The sequence below is a fragment of the Eurosta solidaginis genome, chromosome 1 (genome assembly GCF_040869045.1).
Source record: "Eurosta solidaginis isolate ZX-2024a chromosome 1, ASM4086904v1, whole genome shotgun sequence".
NCBI lineage: Eukaryota > Metazoa > Arthropoda > Insecta > Diptera > Tephritidae > Eurosta > Eurosta solidaginis.
The window spans coordinates 155,601,157-155,613,288 of record NC_090319.1 but is presented as its reverse complement, the minus strand read 5'-3'; the positions used below and the strand labels follow the sequence as shown (position 1 = coordinate 155,613,288).

At 42.5% G+C, this 12,132-nt stretch overlaps 1 protein-coding gene across 6 annotated transcripts in view; it reads right to left on the bottom strand.

The window, feature by feature from the left end:
• The window catches only part of stac (C2 and C2B_Munc13-like domain-containing protein staccato), a 2,073,982-nt gene that overhangs the window by 996,251 nt on the left and 1,065,599 nt on the right, over positions 1-12,132 (bottom strand). The window lies entirely within an intron of this gene.

The following is a 12,132-nucleotide window of genomic DNA, read 5'->3' as shown; positions in this document are numbered from 1 at the left end:
GCAGTTATACGGCAGAAGGATTGGGTGCCGTTCTTTGTAACTGAGGTCTCGCGACGCTCCGAGACGACCTCCGATTCTTAAAACTCCGCTTGAGTCGATAAATGGATTTAAGGCTAGAATTTCGCTTTTAGCGCTTATCGCAAGTCCGGAGTTTAAATTCGAAACCTCCGCTGAAAAATGTTGTTGCTGGCAGAGGGCAATTATTCGCTGGGTTGCACCTTTTATTTCCTCCGCAGAGATTGATATAGAAGCTGCTTGAAACATTGATTTCTGAGTGGGGTGGGTCCTTTGGATGAAACGAAAGACGTATGATAGAACTCGTAAAGCCCTTGGAAGCGAAGAGAAGCGTTGGAGTATATCCGACACATCAACGACTTTCGTTGCGTGGGACAGCACGCGCTTTCCCTCTTCGTCAGTTTGGATGCCCGACTCTTGTTTTGGCCATTCTGACTTGCCTTCTTGCAGCCAAGAAGGACCCTGCCATCACAAGGAGTTTTTAATTAAGTCCTGCGCTGTCACTCCCTGGCTAGCTAAATCGGCAGGATTTGACACTGAATCGACGTGATACCAATGGTGTTGTCCAACGCTGTCGATGATTTTGGTAGCCCTGTGGGACACGAAGGTTGACCAAGAGCATGATGGCTTTCTAAGCCACGCTAGCAGTGGAGTCAGTCCACAGATAAACCTGTAGTGATCGAAGATCCAGGTTCATGACTACATCGTCCATCATTTCAGCTAGCAATACTGCTGCACACAATTCGAGACGAGGAAGGGAGATCGTTTTCACCGGGGCTACTCTTGTTTTTGCTCACAGAAGATTTACATGGGTGGCACTGCCTTCTTCTACGCGCATATAAATGGCTGCCGCGTATGCCTTTTCGGAGGCGTCGCAAAATCCGTGGAGTTCCATTTTGCACTGTGGAGAAAACCTAACCCATCGTGGAACCCGAATGTTATTAATAGCTGGATACTCCACCGAAAATTTTTGCCACCGGTCTGATGTGCTTGAATACACTTCTTCATCCCAACCTGTTCCCTCTAACCAAACAATTTGCATCATAATTTTCTCTACTATGACTATTGGAGCAAGCCACCCGAGAGGATCAAAAAGTTTCGCGATTGCTGACAAAATCTTACGTTTAGTTACCTCTTGACCTTGATCGAATTCTTTCGCAGTGAAGTAGAAATGATCCGAACATGCATTCCATCGAATGCCGAGGGCTTTAACGCTGCTTGCGCTCTCGAAGTCTGAGAAGTCTTGGCTAAGCAGATGAGCTGCAGGAATATCGCTCAAGACTTGCCTATATTTGGCGGCCCACTTTCTAAGAGGAAAGCCTGCTGAATATAAGGCGCCAGAAATTTCATCACGCGCTTGGATTGTGGTTTCCAAGTCGTGCCCACCTGCAAGTACGTCGTCGAAGTACATATGTCGCGTTAAAATAGTGGGGGCGACTGGATGTGAATCTTAAACGTCGTCTGCCAATTGAAGCAATGTTCTTATTGCTAGATACGGAGCGCAGTTTACCCCGAAAGTTACCGTATTCAATTGAAATTGACGGATGGGTTCGTCCGTAGACTCACTGAGGATAATTCATTAAAATTTCCTCTGCTGAGGATGGACAAATATTTGGCGATACGTCTTCTCGATGTCGCTACTAAAAACGAATTTGAACAGCCTCCATCTAAGAATTAAGATCGTAAGATCGCTTTGTAGGATGTGACCAGGAAGCAGAGCATCGTTTAAAATCACGCCGTTATCTTATGGACACGAAGCGTTAAACACCACTCTCACCTTCGTAGAAGTGCTTTCTGGCTTACTCACCGCATGATGGGGTAAGTAGTAGGATTCGGATGGATTCTCGGACAGGCTTGGTCGGATTTCAGACATATGTCCTAATTGGCCATATTCCTTCAGCACTATTGTATACTCCTCTTAAAGAGGGGTTTTTTGCTAGCCTACTTTCACAACGGTAATATTGCGAGAAGGCAGTTTTTCGTGAACACCCTAATGAAATATCTACTGGGAAACTCTTTCGAAATGGTAGCGAGACAGTATATCTTCCGGTATCCGTTCGCGTTGTAGTGGCCTTGAAAATCTCCTCGCAGTATTCCTCGTTGGCGGTCCGGGTCGCGTTTTTGGGATATCTTCCAATTCCCAAAACGCTGCGATTTGTCGATCCAGAGCGACTTCATTGTAAAAGGAGATACAGGATGTCGCCTCCTTGGTTGCATTCGTCCGTCCCGTAAGGATCCATCCGAATACCGTTTCCTGGGCTAAAATATGGCTTGCTGAGTCCTTTCGAATACCCTCCAGAATGACTTGCGGATACACATCACCTCCAAGAACCAGGTCAACCTGTTCATTAACAAAGAATCGACTGTCCGCTAGTGTTATTCCTGGGAAATTTTGTTGGATGACAGGGTCAACATCGACGGTTGGCAGACTGCCTGTCAATTGAGGTAACACTAAAGCCGTAGTGCTGATGGATACCGTTGTATCAAGGGGTGAGCTTATATGGATAGGGCAGGCTAGGGTGGAATGAGCGGACACCGTATTGTTGATACCTGACACTGTAGCGTTCACTTTTTTGACTGGAATCCCAATACGTCGGCGAAGCCGTTCCGTAATAAATGAACACTCGGAACCGGAGTCTATTAAGGCTCGGGCCGAGTATACTGTATCACTATATCGCAGGTGGATTTGAGCTGTTCCCAGTAGGATACCTTTATGTGTGCTCGAAAAACACGATTGGACTTGACTCGGAGAGTCACTGGTGGTCTGAGTGCGACTTTGTTCAGAAGTGGTCCGTTTGGAAGTAGTTCCGGTACCACTCGGCGTTGAACTGGAAGAGTCCGGTTTCGACGAGCAGGTTGCCTGGACTGGGTTCAAATGCAGAAGAGTATGATGTCGTGCATGGCAAGTTGAATAGTTGTAGGCGCTGTTGCATTTCGCCACACCATGTCCGGAAGACAAACAGTTCTGACACAAATTGTTCCTTCTCACATGCTTACTGCGATCAGACGGAGTCATCTTTAGGAAGAGTGAGCAGGATCGAACGTGGTGAGCGTCACGACTGCAGAGTTTGCATTTCGCATTTGATACGCTTGCCTGAAAAGTATTCAATTTTTTGCTGTTCCCCTCGTTATGTGCTTCGAAGGGTTGAGATTTGGTCGGCTGTGAGCTTCGCAAGTCAAAAACAGTTTCCAAAGTCTGGAACCGACTTGTTAGAAACTTGTCCATATCGCTCCATTTTGGGATTTCGGTTTTATCTTGAACCGATTGCTCCCAGAAGGAAAGCGTAGCTTCCGGAAGTTTCGTGGAGCAGAGGTACGTAATGATCGCATCCCAATTTGATATGTCAAATTTATGAATCTGGAGTGCCGAAATGCAATTATTTATTCCACCTATGTACTTCATATACGTCGTGTACGCTAACTTATACTTTTTCTCGCTGCACTAGCATCTTTGGAAGATGTTGCGGCATCTGACCCCTGAAACTCACTATAGCTGCGTTTTATTTTGCCCCACAGCTCTTTAGCCTCCTCCCTTTGGGTTTCGATGACTGATTGATTGGGGTTTTCGAATTCACGAAAGTCCGCCTCGAGGTCTATCAAAGACTCAACTAAAAATGAAAAAAACTCGAAATATAGATACAAAAATATTTATTTATTATTTCCAAAATTATCACAAATTATTTGAAATATAATTGCACACTTTATTTAAAATAAATACCGTTAAAAATGTATATTTAAAGTTTCCTTTTTAAGGTTTCGGGATTCGCAGTACTAATTTCGGGATTTGCACTCCTTTGTAGTTGCTCACCACCCACCACTATAATGCATGTATATACGCAGAATTTGCCGTGTTCTGTGTTTTCTTTTATTATGCTTTTCTTGCACTTGTTTTTAATAATGCGATCGCAAATCACTATTATTATAATGTTTATAAATTAAAACGCTTATAATTATCGAAATAAACGCGGCGCGAGTGATCATGTATACAAACAAATTATGTGATAATTAATTAGTTGAATTGGATTTATAGTGGAGTGCTGTGTTGTTGTTATTAATTAAAAAGAATATAAACAGTGTCCAATGAGCAATTTTGGCTGTATATTTGTCCCACCGATGAACAAGAATAATAGCACTTTAAAGCCGGACGGTGAAAATGCAAGGAAATTCCCAATTTGGACAATTGTTCACGAATTTAAAAGGATTAATTTCGAAAAAAAATAAAAGAACTCACTGCACAATAATTAATTTATCACTTTTTGTTTTGTTTATGTCCGTTCGGACGGACAATACAAAGATGGAGGAAGCCGAAGAGTTTTCCAAGTATTGGAAAAGAAAGAGAAAAAAATGCAAAATTACTCGCGCACAAGCAAAAAAAATTATTATTATAATTAAAAATTTTCTTTTTTTTCTTTCGAAACTCCGCGAAAATCACTCGATCACTTGCATATGCTTTTTCTGAATTTATTATTTAGCACGATAAACAGAAAAACTCACCCGTAATTATTTTTTTTGTTTTTTTGTTTTTGGTGTGTGAAGAAGGTGAATATGTAGGTATGTATGTAATATGTTCGGCACCTGTTGGCTTAAGCATTCCTCTTTGATATCAAAGCTCTTTTTTTTTACACGTACTTGCTTGTTCGTAGAACGGCTACGAAGGACCATGAACACAATTGGCGGGAATGAAACCAATTGTGTTTTGCGGAAAAGAAATAAAAACAAGATTATTAGTATTTATACATAAAAATATGTATAATAATCAAAGTATGTCTTTATTTCGTCAATATTAATTATCACAATTAGAGGATTTTAGGAACTTACGTTTTGATTGTAATTTGAATATCCAACGATGAAAAAACTCGCAAACGCAGAAACAGCTGGTGACTTGTAGACTTGCAAACTCAATCAGAGCCGACGGCAACTTCAAAATCGCCACTGAACCCCGAATTTTCTCTCTTAACGAAAGAAAATGCTGGATCAAGAGGACGATTGGAAGTTAGCCGTTGCTTGCTGACAAACGAAAAAATAGTTAAGTCGAGAGCGGCTACCCGGTAGGAAATTAATTAGGCCACTGGCCTAAACACCCTCATTAGTAACACACAAACCTATTGTAGAAGTATATGAACATAGGTACGTTAAATGCAAAACAATTAGGCGCATAAATTTTTATATGCGTAATGTGTGTATATTCACACATTCAAACCAAAAAACAATTGTTTAAGAATATATAAAAACAGTTTTGGGACACATTCTTTTGTAATTCGAATCATCATAAATTAGGAAATATAAACGCAAAATAGTTCTTAAGTCATTCGTTGTATAACTTTGCTGAAATAAAGTAGTGCAAATCGGAATCGTGTCTTTTACTTGATTTTGTATAGCTGCTAAAAGGGCTCAGTAGCTCAACATTGGTGACCCCGAAGTGATCACATCACGTAATTTATCGGTACTTTCCTCCCGTTTCTTCGAGCTGAACAAAGGTTCATAAAGCTTTTCAGTTTAAGGTTGCATACCATTTTTGCACATGGGCTCGCTTTTTGTAGTCGCGTACAGTATTTCTTTTTCAATCCGCAACGCATATTTTTGCAATTCAACAAAAGGCCTAATCATGCCGGAAGAAAGATAGTGTAGCTTTCTTAAAGAAGAAAACAAGAGCTCTATTCGAGAGACTTGGCGAAATAACCATCGAATTGAATTCCGAGCATGCAGCACGGATGAGTACAGCCTTTCTGGAACTATGGAGTCTATAACCGACGTTAAATCCACTTTCGCAGTCGCCCATACAAGCTTGGAAGAATTGGACTCCGAATCTATCAGCAGTGACTTGCCAGCCAATTTCGACACCGCCTTAATCAACCTAAGAGCAACTATACAGAGGGAGATTGGCAAACGTAGCGTCCCGCAACATTGTTCCACGCTTAAGATAAACTCCAGCGAGGAGCAATCTATCATTGTTAATGCCAATAGTTCCCGCTTACCACTGGTAACACTACCAAAATTTAGCGGCGCTTATACTGAGTGGACAAATTTCAAATCTATGTTCACCTCAATCATCGAAAAAGATAGTGACCTCACCAACATCGACAAATTGCAGGATCTGCGGTCGTGTTTGAGCGGCGCTGCCCTCGACACCGTGCGCTCACTAGAGATAAGTGATTCCAATTACAAAATCGCTTTAGAGCCAAAATAAATCCTTCGTTGCGTCAAAGGGCTTAACAAGTTCTTGTGTGTTTTGTGAGTCGGTCGATCACGCAATTTATAGCTGCCAACGCTTCGCAAATTTATCACCGAACTTACGCCTTAAAGAAGTTAAAAACTCGCTCTTTGTATAAACTGTCTGAAGCGCGGTCATCAACTGCGGGACTGTAAATCCGGTACCTGCCGCAATTGCCAGTGCAAACATCATACTCTCTTGCACCTGAATCGCTCAACAGTGTCGTCAACTGATGGTCAAATCTAGTCTTCGCCGACAGTTACACGCCAATCCAATGCCATGACTGCGTCGTTATCTGCCTTGCCCCATACCTCGGTTTCTCCGTCTGATTCTGTGCTTCTTGCTACTGCCGTCGTTCTCATAAAAAATTGCGTTGGATCTTTCGTGCCCTGCCGTGGGCTTTTGGATTCTGGTTCCCAACTACATTTTATCACATCTCGCTTCGTAAACCAACTTCAACTGCTGAAGACAAAATCTTCGGTTACAGTCTCCGGCATTGGAGATGCGAACTTCTCAACGGAAGGCTATTCAGTGGAGATCCTACTAAGGTCGCGAATATCAGAGTTCTCAACAAATATCACAGCAGTTGTGGTGCGGACCATCACCGACAATCAGCCTGGGTGCTTCGTAAGCGCCAGTGAGTGGAACATTCCATCTAATATTCAACTAGCTGATCCGGGATTCCACTTATCAGAACGCTTTGATCTGCTCATCGGAGCAGGCCTATTCTTCGACTTACTCTGTATGGGGCAGATACGCTTGGCATCCGGCTCTCTTCGGATGGGTGTTGTCTGGTGGAAGGCAACGTACTCCAAAACTATCATCCTTTATTGCAAAGCAGACATTTTCAAACAACACCATCCTTGACTCAAAACTTGATGATCTAGTGCGACGATTTTGGGAAGTTGAGACAAACTTCGAACCTTTATCCAAAGCCACTCAGGAAGATATCGTTTGTGAAGCACACTTTCAACAGAATTATTCGCGTTTACCATCAGGCGAATACTCGGTTCGTCTGCCTCTCAAACAGAATCCGGAGGTACTTGGAAATTCTTATTTGAGATCGCGTGAACGTTTCGAAGATCTTGAAAGGAAATTCGCTCGCAACCCTGACCTTAAGACAGAATATAGTAAGTTCATTAAGGAATATATTGACCTTAATCACATGTCTTTAGTCTCTAACGATAGTTTTCACAAATGCAAATATTTCTTACCGCATCACTGCGTCATTAAAGATAGTAGTAGCACCACAAAACTCAGAGTGGTCTTCGATGGCTCAGCGGCTACTACTTCTGGTTTTTCATTAAACGACTTGTTCATGGCAGGTCCAACCATTCAAGCAAAATTATTTATCATTTTAATCAGATTTCGCACATTTCCTATAGCACTTACTGGTGACATTTGTAAAATGTATCGGTGTGTCCGCGTCACCCCTCCGAATAACATGCTCCAGTGCACATTATGGCGGGAATCTCCGCTTGAAGAATTCCAAATTTATAAGCTGGATACCGTAACGTACGAAACCAAACCTGTTGCATTTCTGGCAATAAGAGCGATGCACCAACTTGCAACTGACGAATCCTCGACTTATCCTATTTGTGCGAAAACTTTGCTTCGAGATTTTTACGTAGATGACATTATATCTGGTGGTGATTCCGTGGAAGAAGTCCGAAATATCAAGTTACAGACAGCCAGTCTCCTTGCGCAAGGAAGCTTCAAGCTGCGTAGGTGGTGTTCGAATAATACCGATATTCTTCGTGAAATTCCAGATAAAGGCAAAGAAAGTTTTCTCAAGTTCGATGATGGCAGCAACATCACCAAAACATTGCGTTTAATTTGGAACCCGATTAAGGACTACTACTATTCTCTTTCACACCGCAACAAGATTTCAGAAAAAACTCCAAGCGCTCTGCTTTGTCTACTCTAGCTCGGTGCCCCGACCCACTTGGACTAATGGGCCCAACCCTAACCAGGGCAAAGATTCTTCTTCAACTTATGTGGAGAGACAAGCTTGAATGGGACGAGAGTTTACCACAATCGTTAGATACTGCCTGGTCCGATTTCTGCAACGGGTTTGCAGAAATGCAACATTTATCATTTCCTCGTTATATTTTGCAGCCTGAAGCCATCACCGAAATTCATGCCTTTTGCGATGCAAGCCTTGAAGCCTACGGTGCCTGCATCTACATTCGATCAATCAAGGATGACCGCTTCCAAGTGCACCTTTTGTGTTCAAAGGCCCGGGTCTCACCCCTGAAAACCATTACCGTACCCAAGTTGGAACTCTGCGCTGCTACATTGCTCTCACAGCTTGTGGGTGAGTTTACAAAAATGAAGATTTTTAACTGTTCTTTTCATTGTTGGTCAGATTCTTCAAAACCGTGCTATCGTGGCTGCAAGAAGAACCATCGAAGTTCAATGCCTTTGTGGCGAACCGAATCTCCACCATACAGCAATTGACAGAAGGCATGCAGTGGCACTATGTTCCTTCAGCAATGAACCCCGCTGGTATTTTATCCAAAGGAGCTACGCCGAAGGAACTTCTAATTTCAAAACTTTGGATGCACGGCCCACCATTTTTACAAGAAACAGAGAAGAGCTGGCCACGCATGTGCGCTTCCCAACCAAAACTTCCTGAGGTTCGAAAAAAGGTATTGCTTGTCGAAAATAATCGCATTGACATTACGCTGTCCTTCAAATACATCAATTCGTTCACGACAATGCAGCGGATTTTCGGATATGTCAGCAAATTCCTAAATATTAAACAAGCGCCAAGGTCATCCCAGCTCACGGCTGCGGATATTCGAAAGGGTACGCAATTGCTCGTTCGCATAGTGCAAAGATCGCAACTTTGGCCCAAGTACACCGCATTGCAAGCTAATAAATGCTCCCGACTTCCAGCAATATTATTTCGCTATCACCATTTCTTGATGACTTCGGAGTGATTCGCGTAGGAGGTAGATTGAAAAATTCGTTGCTCAGTTTTGAATCGCGCCACCCATGTATTCTACCAAAAGACCATCCACTTACAAATGCAATAATCACATACTTTCATCGAAAACATCATCACGCAGGCCCGCAAGCCTTGCTTGCCTTCATTCGTATGCAGTTCTGGCCAATAGATGGACGCAAAACCGTCTCACCAGTGCTTCAGAAGTGCATCATTTGCTACAGGCCTAGGCCACGACTCGTCCAGCACATAATGGGTGATCTACCTAAAGAGCGCATTCAGGCTTCACGTCCCTTCATAGTTACTGGTGTAGACTACTGCGGCCCGTTTTATTACAAGTCTGAAGTACGCAACAAGCCGCTCAAAAATGTTATGTTAGCGTATTTATATGTTTCGCCACAAAGGCTGTCTGGATGGAGTTGGTAAGAGACCTGTCAACTGGTGCATTCACTGATGCACTAAAACGATTTATCGCTACCCGGGGCATCCCAAGCTGTATCTGGTCGGATAACGCCACAAACTTTGTAGGTGCCAAGAATGAGCTCCGTGAGCTGCGAAACTTAGTCCTTAGCGATAATTTCAGCAGCGAAGTCCACAATTTTTGTCTTGGGCATGGTTTCGATTGGCGTTTCATTCCACCTCGCTCTCCACACTTCGGCGGTTTGTGGGAAGCGGCCGTAAAAAACAGCAAAACAGCATGGGATGACCTTGGCGCTTGTTTAATATTTAGGAATTTGCTGACATATCCGAAAATCCGCTGCATTGTCGTGAACGAATTGATGTATTTGAAGGACAGCGTAATGTCAATGCGATTATTTTCGACAAGCAATACCTTTTTTCGAACCTCAGGAAGTTTTGGTTGGGAAGCGCACATGCGTGGCCAGCTCTTCTCTGTTTCTTGTAAAAATGGTGGGCCGTGCATCCAAAGTTTTGAAATTAGAAGTTCCTTCGGCGTAGCTCCTTTGGATAAAATATCAGCGGGGTTCATTGCTGAAGGAACATAGTGCCACTGCATGCCTTCTGTCAATTGCTGTATGGTGGAGATTCGGTTCGCCACAAAGGCATTGAACTTCGATGGTTCTTCTTGCAGCCACGATAGCACTGTTTTGAAGAATCTGACCAACAATGAAAAGAACAGTTAAAAATCTTCATTTTTGTAAACTCACCCACAAGCTGTGAGAGCAATGTAGCAGCGCAGAGTTCCAACTTGGGTACGGTAATGGTTTTCAGGGGTGCGACCCGGGCCTTTGAACACAAAAGGTGCACTTGGAAGCTGTCATCCTTGATTGATCGAATGTAGATGCAGGCACCGTAGGCTTCAAGGCTTGCATCGCAAAAGGCATGAATTTCGGTGATGGCTTCAGGCTGCAAAATATAACGAGGAAATGATAAATGTTGCATTTCTGCAAACCCGTTGCAGAAATCGGACCAGGCAGTATCTATCGATTGTGGTAAACTCTCGTCCCATTCAAGCTTGTCTCTCCACATACGTTGAAGAAGAATCTTTGCCCTGGTTAGGGTTGGGCCCATTAGTCCAAGTGGGTCGGGGCACCGAGCTAGAGTAGACAAAGCAGAGCGCTTGGAGTTTTTTCCGAAATCTTGTTGCGGTGTGAAAGAGAATAGTAGTAGTCCTTAATCGGGTTCCAAATTAAACGCAATGTTTTCGTGATGTTGCTGCCATCATCGAACTTGAGAAAACTTTCTTTGCCTTTATCTGGAATTTCACGAAGAATATCGGTATTATTCGAACACCACCTACGCAGCTTGAAGCTTCCTTGCGCAAGGAGACTGGCTGTCTGTAACTTGATATTGCGGACTTCTTCCACGGAATCACCACCAGATATAATGTCATCTACGTAAAAATCTCGAAGCAAAGTAAAAACAGCAAAACAGCATCTCTACCGTTCTATTGGCTCATTTATGCTTGACTTCGATGAATTACGTACATTGGTATGTCAAATATCCGCTTTAATTAATTCTCGTCCCCTAGTACCTCTTTCAGAAAATCCAGAAGATCTAGATGTGTTAACACCAGGCCGATTTTTAATCGGCGGTCCGATGACAGCTCTTCCTGAACCAGACATTACAAGTTTAAACTATAATCGACTTGGCCGATGGTATAGTGTAAGCAGCCAACAATTCAATTTAATCCAAAATATTTAAATCAGTCTAATATTCTAACCTGCTACAAAAATAGTCTAAATGTTCATCAACACATAAAAATGCATTTGAGAATTAATGCTGACACAGCCATTAATAAACAGACGTGTACAACACACAACCAAACGAATTTGAATCCAGCAATTTGCATTCCTGCAACTTGCAAGGTTAGCATTTCCCATAAATTTGCAGCTCATATATGTAAGTACATATTTTGTGCCGAGTAGTATGTAGGTATGTAAGTATGTATGATTAAGGTAGTTATGTATGTAAGTATGTAAGCTTAAATGTAAATAGATATGTAAGAATATGTTTAGAATAATCTAATATAAATAGGCTGAATTATTTGAATAAAGACAATTCGACATTCATAATTCAAGCAGTGAAGTCTTCTTTGTTTTAATTGCGTTAGGGACCTTTCTACATGGCGATCCTGCCTATGATTCTACTGGCTGATTTTTCAGCCTAATTTCAAAGCTGGCAAGGATACGCGTTTCTACATGGCGATCCTGCCTATGATGCTACTGGCTGATTTTTCAGCCTAATGTCATAGCCGGCAGGATTTTTCTGGCTGATTACAGCCTAAGCCCTGTAAAAAGCAAAAACAAAAGAGAAGGTGTTTAATTCGGGCACCAATAATAAAAATTGAGGCAATTACTTCAACGGAAAATACACGAAGATTAGCATATTGTGGCAATTACGTCAACGGAAAATACACGAAGATTAGCATATTGTGGCAATTACGTCAACGGAAAATACACGAAGATTGGCATATTGTGGCAATTACGTCAACGGA